Here is a 25,710-nt window from a genome sequence, read left to right on the forward strand (position 1 = left end):
TTTCTTGCTGAACACATCCTGGTACGCCTGGTACTCCACTGGAATCTCTACTTGATGCTCTACTTCAGGGCTCTCAACCGAGGTGGAACAAACAGGAACTTTGGACCTCTTCTGAGGCGTCGATGATGAAGAAGGGATTTTCTTGATGGATGATAGACAGGACAAATGGCAGGACTCACCCCAACGTAATACTTCACCAGATTTCCAGTGGAGCGTCGGCTGATGTTGAACTAACCAGGGGCGTCCCAGGATGAGCTCAGCGGTGGACTCCTCCAGCACCATAAAAGAAATCTCCTCTGAATGAAGACAACCAACACGCAGCGTCAGAGTAGGTGAACAGTGACGAATTCGACCTCGACCCAGCGGTTTTCCCTGGATGGTTTGTACATGGAGGTCTTGAAAATTGCAATGTTTACGGATGTTCAATTTTTGGAGAAGCTGTGTGGAGATGAAATTCCCCGCCGAACCAGAGTCAATAAGGGCTTGCGCTGAGACACAAATACGAGAAGTTAATACATGCACAGTGGTGCGATTTAAAGCTTCAATTTTAGGTGAGACTTGAATTGTGCTTACCGCTGGGCATGGAGGTCGAACAGGGCAAGAGCTGAGAAGATGATTATCAGATGCACAATACAGACAGAGTTTATGAAGAATTCGTCGTTGACGCTCTGAAGCTGGAAGATGGGCGGAGCCGAGATCCATAGGCTCTGGTGCTGGAGGAGTGACTGATGGAACCGTGGGCGGAGGACATACAGTGGGAGTCGGAGAATCACAGGCTGATAGTCTTTGCGAAACTCGAATGGCTTTTTGAATTAATTTCTCAATTCCCAGACTGTCGTCGTAAACCACCATCAACTGACGAATGTTAGGGTTCAAACCATGACGAAAAGCTGTGATCAATGCTGCCTCATTCCAACCACTGGATGCCGCTAAAGTGCGGAATCATAAAGAGAAAGTACTCACAGAAGATTGGCCTTGCCGAAGATTGTAGAGTTGATCATGTACTGATAGATCGGCAGCTGTTTAACCGAAAACTTCTTTGAAGTGTTGTATGAAACCGGAGAGGGATTTGACGACTTCCGAATCCGAATTCCACAGAGACTGTGCCCACTGAAGTGCTTGCCCAGACAGAAGTGAAATGATGAAAGCAACACGAGCTGAATCGTTGATGAATTGATGTTCTTGCATGGAGAAATACAAAGATACCTGAAGTAGAAACCCACTGCAGTCCTCCGCCTCACCGGAGAATGTCGCTGGTCGGGCCATGGGACACGCTGAGGCAGTGAACGAGGTGTGTTGATGAATGGCGATCGGATTGACAGGTGAATTCGCTGTGGATTCCGAAGGATTCTGCATGGTGGTCTGATCTTCTGTCAGGTTTGGCATAGACGAAGCAGACAGAATGGTAAGTTAAATGCTTTAATTTGCAGAATGGATCGGTACAGCGAAACAGGTGAGTAAACAGTAAGTTGAATTTCAGATGATAGCTTAACTGAAGTGTAACCAAGTCTCTCTCTCTCTTTCTCTTGCAGATGATGATGAAGGAGTTCCTTAGAGGACGGAATGGTGACTGGCTGAGAAGATCGGGATCGAAGGTAGGTATACAGGTAAGTATGGCAGAGAGTCTGTGTCATGTGTAGACGAGATCAGACAATGACTGAATGTTTGTAGCAGGTATATATGGGTGAACTGATGAAGAGGTCCAGGTGAAGGTGATTAGTAATCAGGTGACAATGAGCGTGTGAATGACTGAGTGGGCGGAGTGAGGGAATGAGTGGAAGGAGATGGTGATGGAATCCTGACACAGGTAGTACTTCATTCATTTTAGATCATCACACTCCTGGTGAAGAGCTTGTTCTTCTGACAGGGAACACACTGGGTCAACTTGATCTATTATACTTGCATGGACCAGAAAAATCTATGGATAATCTGAACTATCACCTTAAATAAAATAAAGAGCCATGCTTACAGGACGTTTGACGTTTACTAGGTCACAAAGACTTCAGTCTGTATTATACATAAGTATGAAGTTGGGGTATTTTAGACATTGATTTATCTTACCCAACACCACAACTGAAATCATACCAAATATGTCTAATGTTGCCTGTATCCTATTTTAGAAGTATATGTACATTAGCATGCTGACGTTTGTGTTTTGGTTAGTAACCATGATGTGCAGTCAACAAAACAACAACATATAATAATATAATGTTATTTTGTCTAGATGTTAACATTGTGACATTGCTGGGTTTAGACCACCATACCTCACGACAATTTAGAAGTGAGATTGTGACATCAACAACACATTCATTCACATTTAGTATTTGACATCAATATGACGTTAGCTTGAGACGTTGGCACACTGTTGGATTTTAGTTACTTTACAACACAACTTAAAACCCCCAAAAATATCAGTGTCTAATGATGTTAGAATTTCATGTTGTGTGGATGTTAACATTGTTGTTTAGGAGACGTTGGGTTTTGGTCACCATACCTCATGACGAAATGTCAGTGTTTGATGTGAATATGACGTTGGCTTGACGTTTGATTTTGGTAAGTTAATGTCACAAGTAAATTAACAAAATTTCAACATCTAATGATGTTAGAATTTGATGTTGTGTGGATGTTACCATAATGACATCAAGAAGACGTTGGGTTATGGTCACCATACCTCACAACTAAATGTCAGTATTTGATGTCAATATGACGTTGGTTTGAGACGTTGTCTCAATGTTGGATTTTAGTTACTTTACAACGAAACCTAAAAATAACAAAAGATCAACGTCTAATGATGTTAGAATTTTACATTGTGTGGACGTTACCATTACGATGTTAAGGAGATATTAGGTTGTGGTCACCATACCTCACGACTAAATGTCAGTGTTTGACATAAATATGAAGTTGTCTGGAGACGTTGTATTTTGGTTAATAAATACCACAACCTAAAACCAACAAAATATAAACGTAAAACGATGTTAGAATTTGACGTTGTGTGGACGTTACCATAATGACATCAAGATGCCGTTTGATTTTGGTCACCATACCTCACCACTAAATGTCAGTATTTTACGTCAATATGACGTTGTCAGGAGACGTTGGCTTGACGTTGTATTTTGATTAGTCAATACCACAACCTAAAACCAACAAAATATCAACATCTGATGATGTTAGAATTTGACGTTGTGTGGACGTCAACATTATGATGTCAAGGTGACGTTGGGGTTTGGTCACCACACATCACGACTAAATGTCAGTGTTTGACGCAAATATGACGTTGTCAGGAGACGTTGGCTTGACGTTGTATTTTGGTTAGTAAATACCTCAACCTAAAACCAACAAAATATCAACGTCTAATGATGTTAGAATTTGACGTTGTGTGGATGTCAACATTATGATGTCAAGGTGACGTTGGGGTTTGGTCACCACACATCGCAACTAAATGTCAGTGTTTGACGCAAATATGACATTGTCAGGAGACGTTGACTTGACGTTGTATTTTGGTTAATTAATACCACAACCTAAAACCAACAAAATATCAACGTCTAATGGTGTTAGAATTTGACGTTGTGTGGACGTTGCCATTATGACATCAAGGTGACGTTGGGGTTTGGTAACTTTACAACACAACCTAAAAACAAAAAATATCAACGTCAGCTGACGTCGGTATTGGACGTCAACTTAACGTTGGCATTAGACGTTGAGGTGATGTTGGATTTTGGTCATCCGAAGTCGCAACCAAAATTCAACCAAATATCAACGTCTTATGACGTTGTGTGCCTGCTGGGACAGTTTTCATTTAGGACACTTTTTTTTTCATACACGCACACACATATACAAATGCATGCATACATAGGCATGCACACATACACATACATGAAAGAGTAACAGCCATCCGCCTCCCAAGATTCATTAAAAATCATCCCAATCCCCTCTTCTGCTGTCTACCACTTCATTCACCATGCATTTGTTCGTTTCTTTTATTATTTTATGCAATCTAAAACACTCTAACCTGCCGCGCTTCATATCTCTCTGTTCTGCAAGAAAGCTGCTGTCATTTGCTGACGGAAAGCATGACATTACCGTAATAAGCTTCATATTGACAAAGCGCATGTTGTCTACTGTCAGGGGCAATTTGAATGGTTTTGATAGTGCAAACGGTTGAAGAGTTACGGTAAAATGAATACATCTTGCTGTTATGTGTTTGCGACGACACAGACGGTTTAAAAGGGTTAAAAACACTATCTATAATTGATGCACTAGTGTTACCTGAACCCCAAATAGATTTGCATCTACGCATCTATTCACATCCCATTCAAAAAAAATATTTAACCCTTATATAAACCCTTATGATTTAATTGTTGCACGAACACAAAGATTGTAGATATGTACCATGAAGAGAGATCAGACATTTACTTGTTCTTCGAAAACATGTCAGCCTGTTGTTAATCATGAAATAGCAAACGAGGTAATCATGCAAACACTTTTATGAAGATTTTTGAATGCAGATCATTTATTTCTGCCAATATAGTTTCTGCCTCCATTAAGATAACTGATTCTAAAAGACACTTTTGATCAAAAATGGTTTTCTGAAAAAAAAAAAAAAAAAAAAACGACATTTGCATTATTTGCAAATTACAATTATTACATCGTTAATAATTATTTTAATGACTTTGCAAAGTCAGCATCATACGTATAATGTATGTGAGTACATTATGGTATTAAACATGTTAGGCCAGGCTTAAAATGCAATGTAGCAACTCATAATGTAATAACAAAGCATTACATAATGTAATAGATATTACATTATTATTGTAATAAAATGTTTACAATGTAATCAAATCAAATGTCTAAATGTAATAAAATCTTGAGCTCAAAATGTAATAACGATTTTACAATGTAATAATGATTTTTGTCACATAATGTAATAGGTTATCGTATGAGAAATGTATTACAAAATAGCAACTTATTATGTAATAACAGTTCATAAGATAATACCAGCACATAATGTATAAGTGAAACAATGTTTACAATATAAATGTTTTGTTATGTCACATTATCACAAAACAAAGAACTGGTTGAGAACTTACAGTAAATCTTAAATCTTAAGATCTTAAATACATGAGGGAGATAATTAACAGAACTGAGAACAGGTTTGTTCCCAAGGTTTCTAATTAGTTCTACGCAAGGAACTAGAACTCAGGCTAATGGGCTCGGGATTTTTTTTTTTTCATAAATACACACGAAAAAAAAAGTACAATTATATGACAATAATGGCTATAATAATATGAAAGAAATGTTTTAATAGGCTGTGGCATTCTCCACGAGAACATCTCCACTGTTCTCCACGAGAACGCATGTCTGTTCTTTGTGTTCTTGGAATTGAGAAACAGCCATAACTTTCCATTAAATTAGTGTTGCAATGCATAACAGATCTTAAAGTGCCCCTATTATGCTATTGTTAAGTTTCCTAATGTTGTTTTGGAGTCTCCTACAACAGGTTTACATGCATCAAAGGTAAAAAAAACTGTTTCATTTTCTCATAATATACATTTGCACATCACCACATTTTTCAATGATTCTCAAACGACTCGTCAGATGAACCAGTCTCTCTAAATCCTTCCTTTTCGCAAGCTACTCTACTCTGCTCTGATTGGCCAGACAGCTCAGTCTGTTGTGATTGGTCTACTGCGTACAGCGCGCGTCGAAAACGAAAATGCCCATTGCCATAACTGAACGTCAGCTGACCATAAACTAAAGACAGTAACGAACAATGATGTCGATTTTACCATATCAATGTGAGCGCGAGTCCGATGATGAAACACTGGAAGAACTAGTCATTCAACCTGAACCTCCATCACAAGGACGACTCGAGCAGGACGTTTCTCAGTGATACGCTACTCAGTTTGAGGTACATTATGAGATGTTGCAACTGTATCTCCTCACCATCAGCATTAACAAGTGTATGCCCATCAACAAACTGATTATTTTACGTATAATTATTTATTTACCGATTATTTTTCTAATTTATTGCTGTGAACGTTTCAATAACAGTGCATACATTAGCCCAGCTCTAGCGTGAATGACTGATATAACATAAACGTTGGTAAAACAAATCTTACTCCATTTGTATTTGTATGTATTTGTATTTATTTATTTATAAAGCACCTTCCAGGCTACACAGTAGCTCCAAAGTGCTGTACATTACAAATGATCAAAACAGCTCTACATAACAAATGTTTGAGAACAAAACAACAAGATAAACAATAAAAAAGTACAACACGCATTAAAAGAGTGACTTAAACTGCAAGAGAGAACAAGTGAGATTTTAGACAAAAAAAAATATTTAATGTTGGGGAAGATCTAACAAAAAAGGCTAGGTCGTTCCATAATCTCGGACCAGCAACAGCGAAAGCACGATCACCCTTGGATTTAAGACATACTCTTGGGATAGTTAACAGGAGCTTATTTGAGGATCTTAGTGATATATTTGCCTTATAAGGCTTAATGAGCTCCACCAAGTATTCTGAGTCATAACATAACTGCTTTAAAAATATATAGTAAAATCTTGTAATGAATCCTATATTGTACTGGTAACCAGCCCAATGAGGATAACAAAGGAGTGATATAATCTAAGTTATATCAGTTTTAATATAAGTTTTAGGCAATAGTGGCCCACAACTGATTAGCAGAAGTATTTCAGTAAGACAGTAATAAGGTGAGTTAGCCAGTTAGCAGGAGACCTACACAATATAAAACTCAAAACTAAGCATTTTGAACACCGGTACTCACCCTCAAGTTGTTTCAAACCTGTATGAATTTTTTTCTTCTTCTTCTGCTGAACACAAAAGAAGATATTTTGAAGAATGTCAGTAACTAAAGAGTTAACTGGAGCCATTGACTTCCATAGTAGGCAAAAATATATACTATGGAAGTCAATGGCTCCAGTTAACTGTCTGGTTATTGACATTCTTCAAAATATCTTATTTTGTGTTCAGCAGAAGAAAGAAATTCATACAGGTTTGAAACAACTTGAGGGTGAGTATATGATAACAGAATTTTCATTTTAAAGTGAACTATCCCTTTAACGATGTCATACCATGTAGCTTTTCTCTGCTTTGCTAGTGAGAGATATGTATAGTATAAGTATTATTCATACAATTCAAACGTATGACATTTGTTAAAAAGAAATCACAAAATGTACACATTTCATGTATGTTTTATTAAATCTATTTTAATGTAAGTTAATTTTTTTAGTTTAATACAATACGTTTATACTTACTAATATAATTACAAAACAGATAACAAATATATTTACAATGAATAACAATCAAAACAGTATCATCATAAACAAACAAACAAAAAATCTATAAATATACTCTGACTTTTGATTTAAAAAAAAACATTTTTAAACAAACTATTATACATACCTTAATTCTTAATATAATTACAATAAATAATAATTAAAATAATATCATCATAAATTAATTAATATACTCTGACTTTTTACATGCTTAATAATTATTCAGTGTGTGGTACTCCTCAAAACATGGGACAGCACACAAGGGAGTGTTGCATGGCACACACATGTGCTTGGTGAGGCGCCTCTGCTTGCCCTTGCGTGTGCTGGAGAGGCAGACCTTGCAGTGACGCCTGGTCTTGCTGCCCTGGGAAGTGGTCTGAGGGACTTCAGATGGGAAATGCCTAGCTGTAAGGCGCAGAGGAGTGTCCAAGGCAGGACGCCCTACTTTAGCTGGACACCGCAATGTGCTGTACTCCTCCAGCAGCCCTCTCATCAGGTTCGTTCTGAATTGTAGGGAGGTGATTTCCTTTCCTACTCATAGTAGAGCACATCATTAGGGAGTGAGGAGAATAGAATAGTATGTGACAGTGTGGTCTGTTTATTATTGTGAATTTGTTAACACTTTAGATTACATTAATTAAAAATGTTATCACTTTTTATCTTGTTTATATTTATTATTAGATGATTTGTATCCATTTCTCACCAGTAATTTGCCGATAGACGATGTGGCTGTTGAGTAAAACAGTGTCAAGTACATGAAAAAAGATTTTCTTGTACCACTTGGTAGACTTTCTGGCGCATTCATGAAAACCAGTCATCATATCAGCTTTGTCAACTGCCCCCATCTTTTTGTTGTACTCGAGCACACAGACTGGCTTCATCCTTGGCTGCCCAGTGATGTGATCCAGCTTCCCTGTGGCTGCCATACCAGTTGGGTGGACTGTGGTAAGGACATGGACATCCCTCTTGTCATGCCATTTTACTGCCAACTGTGACCCATTCTCTTCGAATTCCACCTCACCTTTTGTCATCTTACAGGTGAACTTTGGCATCCCTTTCCTGTTTGCGCGTACAGTCCCACAAGCTCCAGTGTCAAGTGACGAGGTGCTGGAAAAGTGTGGGACTACTGTACCAGTTGTCCACATAAAGAACATGACATTTTCTTAGGTAAGGTGTTAGAAGTGTCATCACAACGGACCCAGAAATCCCTAGTCCTGGGTAATGTTGGATGTCAGTGGTAGATCCGGTGTAAATGATCATGTCCTGCACATAACCAGTGAGCACATCACACAAAACAAAAAACTTGACCCCAAATCTGTGCCGTTTGGAAGGAATGAACTGACGAAATGCCAGCCTGCCTTTCCACTTCATCAGAGACTCATCCACACACAGATCCCTGTATGGCACAAAAATGCGACGAAAGGAGGAGGTGAGAGCAGTGAAAATGTTTCTGATTTTTTTCAGCGGGTCGTTGGAAACTGCTGTCGCATTGTTTGCGAAGTGAAGACAGCGGAGGAGCAGAAGGAAGCGATCCTGTGAGAACAAAGACCTAAAAAATGGGGTCAAGAGCATGGGGTCTGTGCTCCAGTAATCGCAAAGTGATGTTTTTTTTATCACCCCCATTAGGAGAACTGACACTAAAAATGTGTACATTTCAGGGATATTTGTTGGAACCCATTTAACCAGCTTTCCTTTTATTTCCCTTTCTTGCAAGTCAGAGGCATAGCAGTTTGTTTCCTCCACAATTTCTCCCATGACATCTTCTGTGAGGAACATTTTAAAACAGTTGACCTCACTGGGTGATTCTGGTGGATTTTGCACACCACAGAGCTGGTTGTCAAAATTGCCTGGGCCAGGAGGATTAAAAAGGTTGGTTGCCTTCCATAACAATGAGTTTACCTCTTCTGCCTCATTTGGGACTGGTGTCGTCTCTTCATCTGCAATGTTGTCTAGAGCTTTCAGGTTTGGGGGAAGATCTTCATCACTGTCACTCTCTGCCTCGCTGTAAAAAATCTCCTCATCAGAATTAAAAAAAATGTCCTCAATTTCCTCATTTGTGACCCTGGACCACAAAACCAGTCTTAAGGGTATTTTTTTTAAAATTGAGATTTATACATCACATGAAACCTGTATGAATAAGCTTTTCATTGATGTATGGTTTGTTAGGATAGGACAATATTTGGCCGAGATACAACCTTTTGAAAATCTGGAATCTGATGGGGCAAAAAAATCGAAATATTGAGAAAATCACCTTTAAAGTTGTCCAAATTAAGTCCTTAGCTACGCATATTACTAATGAAGGGAAATAAATGAAATTTACACCATTGATTTACCACAACTAAACCTTTATACACACAAAATTTCATTAAAATATTTCATCAGGAACATATACAATTTTACACTTGACTTTTTGCCATTTTTTGCAAATTTTTTCATATGCTCTCAATCAGGGATGAGGTTACGGTCTATATATTAAAGGGTTATTTCACCCAAAAATGAAAATTCTGTCAGTAATTACTCACCCTCATGTTGTTCCAACCCCGTAAGACCTTCGTTCATCTTCGGAACACAAATTAAGATATTTTTTATTAAATCTGAGCGCATGAGGGTGAGTAATTACTGACAGAATTTTCATTTTTGGGTGAAATAACCCTTTAAGTCACATCTGACCATGAACAGTCCACAAAGTGTTTTTTTTGGGCCATTGTCCCAGTGGCCTAGTGAGGGCTTCGACTCCTGTCTCCCGGTGGCTGACCACACTCACGGCCACGTCCCCGTCCCCGTCCCCGACCCCGACCCCGACCCCGACCCAGACCCAGTTCAGCATCCTTAGTTTGCTCCAAGACCAAGTTCACCACAAGGTCCATTTCTCGAGCACTTGTGTTGTCAGAATCATCAACTGGTAGGACCTCGGGCCTTGGACAAACAGTATCCTTGTAGGGATAATCAACGAAAGGGCGGATGTTCTTATACAGGTACTGTTGCCTCTGGAGTGATAATCCAGGAGGCGTCAGGATAACCGGTTCTCCATCTGGGAAATCCATGCCTTGCAGAAGGATCTGGAAAGGTAATTCGTCACTGCCTGCCTCTTTCTTGACAAAAACCATTCCAGGATGCTCAGCATCAAACCTGAAAAATGAATGAGACAACGAGAATTTTAGTGCTCATAAACATAACAAGTGAGATGGCTGTTCTGAAGGTGTCTTGACATCAACACAAAAATCTATCCTTTCTGGTCAGATTCATCTTGCTTATTGCTTATGAAAAAGGGTCATTAAAGGGATACTCCACTTTAAAATGAAAATTCTGTCATCATATACTCACCCTCATGTTGTTTCAAACCTGTATGAATTTCTTTCTTCTGCTGAACAGAAAGGAAGATATTTAGAAGAATGTCAGTAACCAGACAGTTTCTGGTTCATTGACTTCCATAGTAGGAAAAAAAACATACTATGGAAGTCAATGGGATCAGAAACTGTCTGGTTACTGACATTCTTCTAAATATCTTCCTTTCTGTTCAGCAGAAGAAAGAAATTCATAAAGGATTGAAACAACATGAGGGTGAGTATATAATGACAGAATTTTCATTTTAAAGTGGAGTATCCCTTTAAAAAGTCAACTAGAGCAAAGTTCCTATATGCAGATTGTGGTAGTGGTTTGCTTAATATAAATACACTGTACATGCCATTTTACTTTTTAGTCAGCTCTACATCACTTGTCAGCGGGAAAAAAAAAACTCGCAATGCATGACAGTTAAAATCTTTTTTATTTTTTTATACAAAATATTTACAAACTTGTAGTTATTAACATCGTTAACAATATGTAAGGGAACTCCTAATGTGGTTTTAATACTTGAAGAAAAAAAGATCATGTTGATCGGTAAGTTATCACGGGCTATGGGCGCCGCCATTATTTGTTTACAATACTGATGGAGAGTCGGACTCGGAGCCTGCTGGATTTACAACATGCAAGATCATCCATGTCTCCCGAAATATATGACAGTAACCCCCGCTTCACCCCATCTCAGGCGAAGCTCCTGCTTGACGCTCACGCGCTGCTCCTGGTGTGAATGCACTCATTGATTAACATGCACGCACGCCGAAAAAAATACGCGCTGCTCACGAGTCTGACACTTGCTGTGTGAAACGGCCGTTTTATCTACAAGGTGTGTTTGACTCGAATAAATATTAATATTACATGATTGTTTAAAAGGTTATTTTGCTGTTATAAATATTAGTGTGCAATAATAAACTATATATTTGTTATTGTGTAATGTAATTTAAAGTGAATGAAACCTAAAATAAACATTAAAATACACTGAACAGTTGTGATAATGATGAGAGCTGAGCACGTCCGTGTCTGGCTGAGTGCCAGTCAAAGCGGGAAAGCAGTGAAAGCAAAAGTTTGAAATTTTGAATTTGGCAGTTGATCACGTGATTCACTGAACGTTCTAATCACACCGGTGTGATCGTACGCTCCAGGGACCAGCCTAGACTGATCACACCGGTGTGATCGTACGTGTCACAGGGTTAACCTTATAACTTTTCTTAACTTAAGGGCTTTCATGCAACTGGGCCCAGATCTCTAAACGATGATTGAATTGCAGAGTCTATAACTATCTGAGTAAAAATCACACAACACATTCTGATTTAGGTGTCTAATGGCACCTAAAAGGCCATTAGAATTCTAACTTTAGTGTTTGAAATTCTTTGTTATTCTTCATGGGCACATTTACATGCCAGCATAATTGGTCTTTAAGTGATCGAGTGAAAGGGATGGAAGACAGTGATATGTGACCTTATGACAATCAGCCAGCTACTGGCAAATATAATGCCTTACATAAATGCTTAGTTTCTATTTTTTACTCTTAAAAGGCCAATAGCAAAGAGGTAGCTCTAACACCATGGAATGACTAGACAGATCACAAAATGTCAAGTTTTCAAAATTTGCCATGGCATTTCTGCTCTGTCCAACAGACTGTTATCTTAGATCCAAGGGCGTAGGTTTGGTCTCAGCTTTGGTGGGGACACATTGATGCTGTCTTTCCTGCATACAAAATGGTTAATTCATTTTGTAGCCTATCCTATGGCTAGCAAGTTTAACCCTCCTACCATATTGAATAGGATAGTGTTATTTGGATATTATTAATCAAATAATGATTCATTATATTTGAATAACCTACTTTGTTAACTTATTCACATTGCCAAAACGTTTTTCCAGCATGTGTCTAGCAATGCAATGACAGTCCTTCATTAAACTGTGAATTTGGTGGTCTCCCTTTTATTTATCTGCATTGTGTAGGCTACACTCACAAATACATTACATAAACAGAATATAGAAACAAAAAATGTCTCACATCCACTGTTTATTGTGACTGCAAGATTCTAAGGTAGGCTAATTAACCCATTTGTGCCCAAATTTTTCTGAATGGTTTCATGCATAGTCATGTTAATAGTGTCCTATGTGAACATGGTCTGCATTTATTTTTCCCCAGGTTTTTTTATTTTTTTTCAGTTAATTCCTTCTATTAATGTTATAGATAATATTATAAGTATATTACCTAAATAAGTGTTATTTCAACGGCATTCATGATGTACATGTTCAGAGGACATGACCTCTATAACACCCAGCAATAAGAAAAGAATCAGCACATGAAACCACAGACATCTTACTATTGCTAATGTATTACAACAGTTTGAAATTTGCTTATAAAGATTGTATTTAGTGAGTAGTTGAAAGGTTCTTTTTTTTCCCTCCCAGGCATTAGATGACAGAAATACTGCAGGCTGACACTGTGTTTGGAGCATCTTTTGATTTTGGAGGTTGATTGACATTATATATTTCTGCAAATTCTGTCTCTTGGAAGTGATGTTTTGACCAGATACAAGTCGTTTTAAATGACAGGATTTGGTCTGTTAGAATTCATTGCTATAATTCTCTCCTTCAATAACTTCAGCAGAAGCCTTACAAAATGCTTTCAGATCATGTAAGATTTTTGATTATATTTTGTACTCAAAGATGATATTTGTTCTTTTCAGTTCTGCCTTTGAGTACCAGCTTTCAGAATGTTAAGAATTACTGGACTGGACTACTGTGAGAGCCTAAACAAATAAAGTTTAAATTGCAAACAACAGGGGGTGCTAGCAGGCCAGAAGTTATGAAATGATACCTTAGCTGAGGTAAAGCCTAAATGGAGATATGTGTAGAGCTTTGAAAGTTTAATTTTCATATATATGGCAAATAGTCCTAATGAAAGAGTATTATACAAAAAGATTAATTAGCACCAATAAGAAGAAGAACTACTGTTTTAAATTTGTTGTTCCTTTAAATCCCTAGGAACATAACTGAGTGTTTGCAGGAATCTCTCTCCTCCATCACAGATGCAAAGACTTAACTGTCAAAGCGTTGCAGATCAACCTGCATTTCATATGCGTCATTGACTACAGGAGGTGGGAAAAGTTTTATGAGTTTTTTTCACTTCTCTCTTTTCTCTCTCGTCTTTCTATCATTCATTCATTCTTTATCTCTCTCCCTGTCATCTTCTCATTGTTTTGGTAAATTGAAATGAATTGAATGATGTCAGGAAAGTAGTTGGATAAATAAGAGCTGCGTTGAACACAGGGTTAGGATCTCTTCAAATAAATGCCATCAGATGACTTACTGCACCACTCTGGTCTGGGCTCATTGTGTCTGAGACTTAATTGCTATTTCAGAGCATAATGAATTAGAGTCTCTGTTTACAGATAACTTTTTATCTCTGTGTTAATTGCCAATTGCGCTGATTGGCTTCCCTCCACAAGTAAAGAGGACGAATGGCCTTAATTACCTGCTCAAACAATGCAACCTTGTGTTTATGACTGGAATGAGGAGATGCAGTGCTGCATTGAACCATTACTCACGTATGTACTCTTGTGAGAAATGGGTTTTGTTAGATGTGAGGATTATTTTATAAAATTAAATGGACCACAACTACTTGTATAAAATGTTATGTGAACATATTTAGACAATGAGACACAGTATAAAGTGATTTCTGAACATGCTGCATTTACATAGAGTACTGATTGTACAGGGTAATGATTGTTAGTGTGTGTACGAAGGAGTGGAGCAACACAATTTCAGATTGATTTGTAACTATGGAAATGAGCTCTGCATGTCTTATTTTCACCCTTAAAGGGATGGTTCGGAGTAATTTCAACCTAGGGTCCTTTGCACCATGACCTCGAGCCAAACACCCCCCTAGAAGCTTTTTTTCCCTTGATCGAACATTATTAAAGTTAAAGCTTATTTAGAGATATCAGCCGAATGGCTTAGTGCAGGCACTAATGGATTCAAGGTTGTATCTCATAAATTACCCCACTAATGATGCCTGGAATGGTACCAAACTTCTACAGTAGTACAAATAGGTTCTGTACTCATAAAACAAGGCATTGGAAAGTTTGTAAGCTTTTTGTAGCTTGCCTTCGTCTTTTGTACATTAAATCAGGAGTCTTCAATGTTTTTCAGGGCAAGGACCCCTTAGGTGATAGAGACATGGAGCATGGACCCCCGAAACAAAATGTGTCAAACAGAGCTACATATTAAGCATATAGCCATCGATATTAATATAAATTAACCACATTATGATTAAACAGCCTAAATATTAAATATTTAAGGAATCTATCCCTTCAGCCAGAACCAGAAGAGATCTGTCATCATTTACCATAAATTGACAAGTAAGTGTGACGCATCTGTTCAGCTGGGTTGTTATTCATACTTTGCACGTGACGTCACAAGTACTGGCTGGCAGACAAGAATGTCGTTCTCCAGCAATGAAACCCAGTAAACTAATCAAGGATCTACATTATAACGAGTCATTAATGTATTTTAACTTATATGTTTATACTAGTATTTAACCGAAGCTATAGATTGTGAAATTAAACATCTCTCGTTGTTAGTGTGTTTTTTATAATAAATAAACAACATATTTGAGCTTCAAACAACTACATTCTCGACTGAGAAACTCTTATAAATACATTTCGTGACACAATAACAGTCGTATTTTAAAAATTTTGCGGTCTTTCTCCTTTGCTATTGACTCAGACTCATCTCGGCAAAATTCATTGAAAATGAATGACTTCCGGGCACTTTGACGCTCTCGCCGGTGGCGGTGTGAACGCACAGTAACAGCTGTCGTCTTTTGCTAACAACAATAAAAGTGTGTGATAGGTTGTTTTGAGGTTTGTGATATCTATGGTTTTCAATGAGAACCAGAGATGACTCAACAGTAGAGCTATAATTTACGGAGGAATTATTACTGCTCGATTATCGTAAAAAACCTTGTCTGCTTTACACAATTTAGCTACCTTGGAGTTAATCCTAGTCCATAGTTATGCAGCTAGCTCGCTAACAGACTTGATAGCTACTAGAAAGACCTGGAACTACAGGACTCTACGTTGAAAATACCCGTTTGTTGCCCGCCAGGTATCCATGGTAGTCACGTGACTGCAAAGTATGAATTGGCTGTGACTTTATCGCAGAACTCGCTGTGATTCGACTATCGTTTAACCCATATAAAACCGTGCTTCAAGTTACAAAGTATGTTTTGGTGTTATTATTATGTTAGTTATACATTAAGTTAACTGTAAAGTGTCTTTATGTTGTGAGAAATTACTCCTTTACCAAGATTCCAACACTAAACCTAAGCATTTCTGCACATTTCAATGAACTACAGCACCATGTTTCCTGTTCCATTGATGGAATGAAAGAGATATGTGGGTAATGTAGTTTAAAACGCTTAGTAATGAAACAATAAATGTAAAAAAAAAAAAAAATTCTTTAATGGACAACATATGAGGAACAGGCTGAAATTTGATATTTTACTGTGAGCACTTTTAAAAAACCTTTATGCCAGCTTTATTCCTGAAGTCAAGTCAAGTCAAGTCGTCTTCATTTATATAGCGCTTTTAACAATGTAGATTGTTTCAAAGCAGCTTTACAGAGATAAACGTATAATTTAAGGTAAGATTGTTTTGGCTTTATAGCGGTTCTTAAAGTTATTTTCCAGCTAAAGTTAGTTTTGATTGATTCGCTTCCGTCGCAACGATCATTTGTTATTAAATTAGGGGCCGCTAAGACGACACCATTCTCTCTACACAAACTTTAAACACGAACCTGTGAGAAACGCTGATGGCGTTCACATGCCCATTAAGAATTGGTTCTATAGTTATGTGTGTTTGAATATATGTGCGCAGGTTTGTAATTCCCTACAGACCAAGCCTAAACAAAGTACTGGTGTTTCCTTATAATTTTTGATACAGAATTTTATTTTATTTTATCAATTCGGGGTAGGTACGCGAGTTTTGATTTTGATTTTTCCCGACGACGCTTTATCTGTAGAGTGGTAAAGGGATCCTCCATAGGGAGAGACTAGTTGGCACTTCAGCACTGCGTTGACGGGTTCAGGCGAAGGTCCTTCGTCAGATCTGGATACGGCCTGGATGCGGCAGGCTGCGGGAAAACCTTGGGATAAACAAAGACACTAAAATTAGCGTAGATGCCATTCTTCTTACATCATTACTGTTACATCAGTACATCAGGATTTATGGGAAGTATTCCTGGTTCCAGCTGACCTAATCTATGCAGCCTAACATTGAATTATAGAAGTCTATAATGTATTATGTGAATGCTAGGTCAAAGAGATGTGTCTTTAATCTAGCTTTGAACTGACAGAGTGTGTCTGCTTCCCGGACAATGGTAGGAAGACTGTTCCAAAGTTTTGGTGCTAAATAGGAAAAGGATCTACCGCCAGCAGTCGATTTTGATATTCTAGGTATTATCATCTGGCCGGAATTTTGAGATCGCAATAGACGTGAAGGACTATAATGCGTTAAGAGCTCACTCAAGTACTGTGGAGCTAAACCATTTAGTGCTTTGTAAGTAATCAGCAATATTTTAAAATTGATGCGATGTTTAATAGGGAGCCAATGCAGTTTTGACAGAACTGGGCTAATATGGTCATACTTCCTGGTTCTGGTAAGAACTCGAGCTGCTGCGTTTTGAACTAGCTGTAGTTTGTTTATTAAGCGTGCAGGGCAACCACCCAGTAGAGCATTACAATAATCTAGCCTTGAGGTCATGAACGCATGAACTAATTGTTCCACATTTGTCAATGAGAGCATATGGCCTGAAAACTGTGCCCAACATTATTTAGTAAACATAGCATAAGCAGTTGTCCTGCCGATTTTCTCTTTGATACACTAACCGGACATTGAGTTACACCCATTTGAAATGTGCATTATTTTGCTCTTCCGGGGGCCGTTGCTGGGCCCCTGGGGGTGGAAGGGCAGCACAATCTACACAGATCTATTCTCCTCATCATGGACAACAGACTTTGTTGAGTCACATTTAAATGCAATACAAATTTCATGTATTGAATTAAGAATTAAGAAATGGTTACAGAGGCGCAGGACGTACCATGCTCATAAAGCACCCATGGCCATGCATACTTCTCAGAGACTTGAGACCTGAGTTTTTGCCTCTTGTATTCCTCCGTGGCTGCACATTAGTCTTTTCCCTCTAGAATTATCTTGCTATCCATCTTAAAGCACAAATGCAATGTTTTTGGTCTGTGCAGTATAAGGCATTGTTTAAGCCAAATAACTAACCAGATATTACACATAATTCAAAGAACATTTACTATTTGATTCCTAATATATGCCACAACTCATTATCTTCCAAAGCTACCCAGAACACCAGCATTTACAAAACAATGGAAAAATGTAACCTGTTTATATTGACTAAATGCTTTTTATCACGCGTGTCTGCTTTTATCGAAGAAAAACAGAAGGTGCCATTTTTAAGAACTTTTTAAGAACTTAATAGTCCTTTGAGAGATCAACATCAAATTATGTACTACATATGAGACCCTGGATCACAAAATCAGTGTTATGTCGCACGGGTATATTTGTGGCAATAGCCAACAAAACATTGTATGGGTCAAAATTATAGATTTTTCTTTTATGCCAAAAATCATTAGGATATTAAGTAAAGATCATGTTCCATGAAGATATTTTGTAAATTTCCAACCTTAAATATATAAAACATTTATTTTTGTGAATGGAAGCAGCACTATCGCCAATAGAAATGGACAACTTTAAAGGCGATTTTCTCAATATTTAGATTTTTCTGTACCCTCAGATTCCAGATTTTCAAATAGTTGTATCTCGGCCAAATATTGTCCTATCCTAACAAACCATACATCAATGGAAAGATTATGTATTCAGCTTTCAGATGATGTATACATCTCAATTTAAAAAAAATTACCCATAAGACTGGTTTTGTGGTCCAGGGTCACATATTACAGCATTGTTTCAATACTAGACATACCAATGGACTCGCGCACCTTTCTGTCTTCTTTGGGCACAAGATGTTCCTTCCTCAACCTAAACAAAAGACTTGTTTATTTAGCTTGCTTTGATATAAGGACTGGTCTTTCTTCTCTCCTGTAAAACAAGAAAGTCTCTACTTACTCTACTTGCAATTACTATTGTTCTTGAAACATATCAATTAAGACAGTTATTATTAAGTTAATTTACCATACGATTCAGGAGAGAGCATTAGATGAGTAAATGATTAGAAAAAAATATTGAAATATTCTAGAAACTTTACCTGGGAAGGGCTGATCACGGCAAGATTCATTGCGACTCACTAGTAGCTCTTGTGAGGGTTGGCTCTTAAGAGCTGTTGAGTTTGATATTATAGAGATCTTGAAAAAAGGACTAAGTTATCTGCGATAAGTTAATCAACTACCGGATTGCCCTTCAAACCGGGGGAAAGGTTCCTGCCAATCTGAGCTTTCAGCAAGGATCGGTGCACATGCTTTACTTTACCTAAATCTGTGATGGGGGCAATGGTATACACCACACCCCCTTCCTTAGGTGCCTTCAAGATCTGGTACACCACTGAACTCCACAGGTCATGGATTTTGTGTCTACCTCTCACACTATGGTCACAGAGGTATACCAACTGACCCTCCTTCAGTGGTGCTTCTCGTACCTGCAGATCATGCCTGGCCTTCCGACGATCTGCTGCAGCCCCCAATCGCTCACGAGCACCCTCAAAAGCAACCTGCAACCGATCCTGATGCTCCAAGACCCACCTATGCACACTACCTGTCAGTGGCTTTTCAACCCTACCAAGCAGGAAGTCAACTGGAAGTCTAGGCTCCTGCCCAAACATCAAGAAATAAGGGGACTCCCCCGTAGCTTGATGAGGAATGGTATTATAGGCAAAGAGTACCTGAGGAAGACAGAGTGGGCAATCCCCCTTCTTTGAAACTGGCAATGTGCGCAAAAGATTGTGCAAAGTTCTGTTGAAACGTTCGCACTGGTCATTTCCAGCCGGGTGGTATGGGGTAGTGCGCGACTTTTCAACTCCATATAAGCAACATAGCTGCTGCACAGTAAATTTACCGGTGTTGATTTTCCAGTGTTACAATAAAGTGTTAAAATAAAGTGTTGAATCAACACTAAACAGATTGGGTTTAACACCAGAAGTGTCCGTTTTAAATAAGAGTTGGTGTCATTTTGCGTTGTTGCAAACATAACTCTCTTTTAGAGTTAACCAAGCCACACCTCCGTTTACGTGCAACCGTCGTTTTGACTGAACCAGAGTCCAGACCACATGCGAACGCCATTTTACGTCTGTGAAAGAGTCAAGCGTGGGGTAAGTCTAATACTTTAACTTGATAGTAATACAGATAAATCAGACTGTAAATTGATTTCAATGTATACAGTTTATTAGTTTAATCTATTATTCGATCACAAATGACTGTAATAATGAATAACTAGCATTAGACAGCCAACGAGCTCTGACGTCTGATTTTTGTAAATGGCCAATGTCATGCCACTTTATAAATAATGTAAAGGTAGTAAAGACTCGATTATGCTTAGTTTTGTCTGTCATCGCGTCTCGCGCACTGTAATTGTTTTTATGCACGTTCAGGCATTTTCTTTCCGAGCACACTCGACAAAGCCTAAAGTTTTGCACGCGCGAAGCATGGGCCATTTTACGAGGTGAACTATTGCGTGTTGAATTTCTAGAGTGTTCTACCAGTAACGTTAAATTGGCATATCAGGAAGATCACTGGACTAAAACTAATTGTTATGATTTTAATTTGAAGATTCTTTCATTGACCGTGGTTCTGTCATAGTCGTGGTTCTGAACTGTGGTAAGTCATGTTGTGAAATGATTGATCTGCGTGGTATTATTTTCTGGGTGTCAAATATGGGTGTCAAACGCAATTAATTTAATTTTTTTTAGTGAATTAAAGCTCTCAGTTGCTTTTTAAGGAACGAAAACCAGTAATATTTGTTAGTGTTCGCTCTAACAGTGTGTGGAACACTCGTCGTGAAATATAGGTAGAAATAGGATATTAAGCTCTTTACTCATCTCCCTAGGGCTGAAATATATATATATATATATATTGTCGACAGATATTTTCAACAAATGTAAGCCTGCAATAACGCGGTTTAACCATTGGGACGCTGTAGGCTGATGCAATAGAAGATGGCAGTTGAAGCTTTTATGGTGCTGCCTTATTTAATATAGATTTGTTCACATGCAGCTGATTTATTTTTGTTTATTTGTACATTTTACTCATATTTAATGGAGCAAAATCAGACGTGGACAGTAGTCAATCAATAGATTGATCTCGTAATGTGTATGCGTAAGGGTCCGTGTACTTTTTCGTTCATTCATTATTCTATTTCGGAATGAAAGATGAAATTTAAAAAAGGGTGCAGCTTTGTTTTTTGTTTAAAAGAAAAAAAGCAGAAATGGTTGTATTTTGTTTTCCAAATGTATTGTTGTCATCAAATAATAGTTGTCACCAAAATAGAAATTTGGACGACATTTCCGATCGTTTTTTAATTTGTAATATTTATTTGTACGTTTATCGTATTTCATTTGACTGATCCTATCTTTACCCGGAAGTAAATTACACCGTAGTACGAAGTCATAGATATATACACGAGATGTCGGACATGTAACCACCTATTTATGTCCGACACGGTCAGACATGTATTTATCATTGAGTCCAGAGAAAATTTAAGGTTTTGATATTAAGATAATCTACTTCTTTTTCCAAATATAATGCATAGTGTTAGTAGGCATAAGTTTATTAGTCACATTCTTCCACTTGAGTAAACTTAGAATGAACTATTGCTACTTAAATATATAGGCTAGCCTATATATATATATATATATATATATATATATATATATATATATATATATATATATATATATATATCCCTTGTGTGGTGTTCACAACCCAATTTCACCTGTGGTGTTCCCGGTCAAAAATGACCGGACTATAAAAAATAGCTTATAAATCAGTTGTTATGCAATATTATCACCCAATATTGGATTCAATCTTTTTGTCCACTTGTTCTCTTTCAGTTAGGACTGGTTTTATATTTCTATTTGCATCTGATTAATTGTAGGCCTCATTTATTTGATAGTAGGCATCTCATTTTTTGAGTAAAAAAAAACATTATTTTTGAATAATTTTGGAAATATTAAATGAAATCTGAAGAAAATTGGCACTGTTGATCACACTAGTCTACTTTAATATTTCACCAGGAATTTTGTTTTGAAAAACTTTTATTTTGTACAAAATGGCACATTGTCACTCTTGTGGTGTTCCCGGTCAAAAATGACCGGACTACAAAAAATAGCTTATAAATCAATCATTATGCAATATTATCACCCAATATTGGATTCAATCTTTTTGTCCACTTGTTCTCTTTCAGTTAGGACTGGTTTTATATTTCTATTTGCATCTGATTAATTGTAAGCCTAATTTATTTGAGAGTAGGCATCTCATTTTTTGAGTAAAAATATATATATATTTGAATAATTTTGGAAATATTGAATAAAATCTGAAGAAAATTGGCACTGTTGATCACACTAGTCTACTTTAATTTTTCACCAGGAATTTTGTTTTGAAAAACTTTTATTTTGTACAAAATGGCACATTGTCACTCTTGTGGTGTTCCCGGTCAAAAATTACCGGCCTACAAAAAATAGCTTATAAATCAATCATTATGCAATATTATCACCCAATATTGGATTCAATCTTTTTGTCCACTTGTTCTCTTTCAATTAGGACTGGTTTTATATTTCTATTTGCATCTGATCAATTGTAGGCCTCATTTATTTGAGAGTAGGCATCTCATTTTTTGAGTAAAAAAAACACATTATTTTTGAATAATTTAGGAAAAATAAAATAAAATCTGAAGAAAATTGGCACTGATGATCACACTAGTCTACTTTAAATTTTCACCAGGAATTTTGTTTTGTAAAACTTTTATTTTGTACAAAATGGCACAGAGTTACACTTGTGGTTTTCCACTGGGTTGAAACATTTTTATTCATAAAAATAAATCATGAGAACATGAGCTTGATCACTGCATTTGCAGGAATTGTAAAATCTTTTTTCTTATTAACTCATGAAGTAGCCTAACGCAATATTTTTACTCTAATAGCTTATCTTTCCCAACACTGTGGTCCTTGTTCATTTGAGTCAACCTGGGACTGTGAGTTCTGCTGAAGCTGGGAGTTCCCGTCCATCGTACCTGTAGTAACATTCTCATTTGCAGTTTTAGGTTGTTGTTTTTTTTTGTTTTTTTTGTGACGGTCCTGTAAAATATGATGCTATGCTGTTCTGGACCCTTTTCATTGTTCCCAGCTAGCTAGCTAGAGTTTTCGCGCTGAAATATTACATAAATATTTGTACTTGGTGACATTCTGAAAAGCCGTATATGGATCAAAGCTAATGGACAGGATCAGATAAATTAGCCGCAATGTCATCTATTGTCATATATCAGCCTCTGCTGAACCACGGATTGATTGCAAAGTTAAACCATCACAGTAGAAACAGTTTTACTGCTGCTGTTAAAGTAATAACGTTAACTTTACATCGCGATGTTGAGATACAGTGAAATGATAGAAAAGACAGATGCATTATAAATTTGTGTAAGTCAATTCGCCTCATTCGCGTCTACCGCTCCGCGCTAAACGCCTCATTCAACGCCTTATTCAGGACCTTTAGACACGTGTAAGACGCGTCTTTACATTGACATTGAAATCACTCGCTCCAGACGCTCGTGAGCAATCAAAAAACCTTTGCTTTAGCCCAGGCACAGCGCCAGGATTCCAGTTTTGGATGGGTCAGACCAATTGTGGGTGGGCCTTAAATTAAAAACGTTAAATTAAAAACGTTATCCAATCACTGTTTAACCTAATAAAACAATATTGACTAATATAGCCTACTGTTATATTATCTGTGCGTATACATAATCTAGATTTTAATAGCTTGATGCTCTTTAAATATTTTGTTGCATAGTTAAAAGTTTCGGTGCATAGGACGGACCTATCCGCGATCGCTCTCCATGGTTCTGACCAAAGAAGAGCGCTTGAAATCTCCATTACGCATCATACGCATCATACCTGGGCTGCATTTTCCATTGACGTTGTCTCTTAGCGCGCTACTAAGACTCTTAAGGTATAACTTAACTAAAGGTATACTACCACTAAAGGTATACCATTGCTAGGCGTCTTCAGGGCTATCATCCACTCGCGAGGCAGAGGCGCTGAGAGGCAGAAGCGCTGGCGCCCTCCTAGCAACGGCGCTGTTTTTGGTAAAACATGATTTTGACCACTTCATTAAGTTTTGTTTTGTAGAAAACTCTTTTTAAAAGATTTTCGTTTTGTATAAATTGTATCTTAATTTTGATCAATGTTTTATCAACCAATTGCCGGTATTTAATAAATAAGAAGCAAATATATAGCAGACAATCTAATAAGGAGCCGGCACGATCACTTGCATTGCACGTGAACTGGAGGGCGCCGAAACTCAGCTTGTGCCTCACAGATTTGAGAAATATAGGCTATCTATTACAGAAAGCTTGAAATGTCTACTTTTAAACGAAAATATTCAAAACCAAAAGAAATAGGCTACTCTCTGATTATGTACTCCATATGAAATGTGCATTTCTCTCTGGCGTTCATGGCGAGTCGACTTCAAGAACTTCATCTTTGCAGCGACACAGAAAACACCTGTTTATTAATAAACAATTAAATGTCTCCTTGCTAATTTAGACACATTCATAATCATTACTTTAACCGGTTCTTTGTAGCAAGCTTGATGCGTGCGGTCATAACGCATAATCCCCACCGGGGATAAAAATTATTAAGCAGAGGCAGGGATACATTGACCAGAAAGGGGGAAATCCCAAAGTTTACTCAAGTGGAAGAATGTGACTAATAAACTAATAAACCTACTAACACTATGCATTGTATTTGGAAAAAGAAGTAGATTATCTTCATATCAAAACCTTAAATTTTCTCTGGACTCAATGATAAATACATGTCTGACCGTGTCAGACATAAATAGGTGGTTACATGTCCGACATCTAGTGTCTATGACTTCGCACGACGGTGTAATTTACTTCCGGGTAAAGATAGGATCAGTCAAATGAAATATAATAAACGTACAAATAAATATTACAAATTAAAAAACGATCGGAAATGTTGTCCAATTTTCTAATACTATTATTTGATGACAACAATACATTTGGAAAACAAAATACAGCCATTTCTGCTTGTTTTCTTTTAAACAAAAAACAAAGCTGCACCCTTTTTTAAATTTCATCTTTCATTCCGAAATAGAATAATGAATGAACGAAAAAGTACACGGACCCGTAAGACGTCGGTTTCACAAATTCGTGTTTACATGGAGAAAATGAAAATGGCATCTTTGGTGTTTTAATATTTTGAAATTTAATTTATTTTATCACTATTTTTTTTTTTTTTTTTGGTTTCAAATTGAATCAAATTTTATTTATAGCAACCCAGTAAGATGTGTTTCTTCCTCTCCCAACCAGGAGTTCAGAGGTAAAATAACTATGATAGTCAAAGCACAATTTCAAAATCAGAAGAAGTTCATAAAAATCCCAGAGGCTTGCTTTGATATATTTATAGCAGAAGGTAAGTAATGAAGTCGTTATAAATAATTATGTGTATATATTCACTACCGGTCAAAAGTTTTAGATCGGTACGATTTTTAATGTTTTTAAAAGAAGTCTCTTCTGCTCACCAAGGCTGCATTTATTTGATAAAAAATAAAATAAAAACATTAATATTGTGAAATACTATGACAATGTAAAATTATTGTTTTCTATGTAATATACAGTAAAGTGTAATTTATTCCTGTGATCAAAGCTAAATTTTCAGCATCATTACTCCAGTCTTCAGTGTCACATGATCCTTCAGAAATCATTCTAATATGATGATTTTATCCTCAAAAAACATTCATTATTATTTTCAATGTTGAAAACAGTTGTGTACACATTTTTTCTCAGAATTAT

The sequence above is a fragment of the Abramis brama genome, assembly GCF_963993115.1.
Source record: "Abramis brama genome assembly, chromosome: 12".
Classification (NCBI taxonomy): domain Eukaryota; kingdom Metazoa; phylum Chordata; class Actinopteri; order Cypriniformes; family Leuciscidae; genus Abramis; species Abramis brama.